The sequence below is a fragment of the Boleophthalmus pectinirostris genome, unplaced genomic scaffold, assembly GCF_026225935.1.
Source record: "Boleophthalmus pectinirostris isolate CB_2022bp ecotype Guang Dong unplaced genomic scaffold, ASM2622593v1 HiC_scaffold_22, whole genome shotgun sequence".
NCBI lineage: Eukaryota > Metazoa > Chordata > Actinopteri > Gobiiformes > Gobiidae > Boleophthalmus > Boleophthalmus pectinirostris.
The window spans coordinates 1,686,967-1,687,174 of NW_026571190.1; positions in this window are offsets into that span (position 1 = coordinate 1,686,967).

Here is a 208-nt window from a genome sequence, read left to right on the forward strand (position 1 = left end):
TCCGGTTTGTCAAAATAAAAGCGGTATGATAAAAATTTTGTTACATCAAATAGAAAGTAAATGATGTCTGTTGTGTGACAGAAATTTATGTTAACGAAAATAAACATTATAGTTAATTGATAAATAGACAATAATACATTTTCATAAATAATAAATAAATGTTAACCGGAAGTAGGTTGATAGTTGACGGGTTTTACATGTTCTCGGC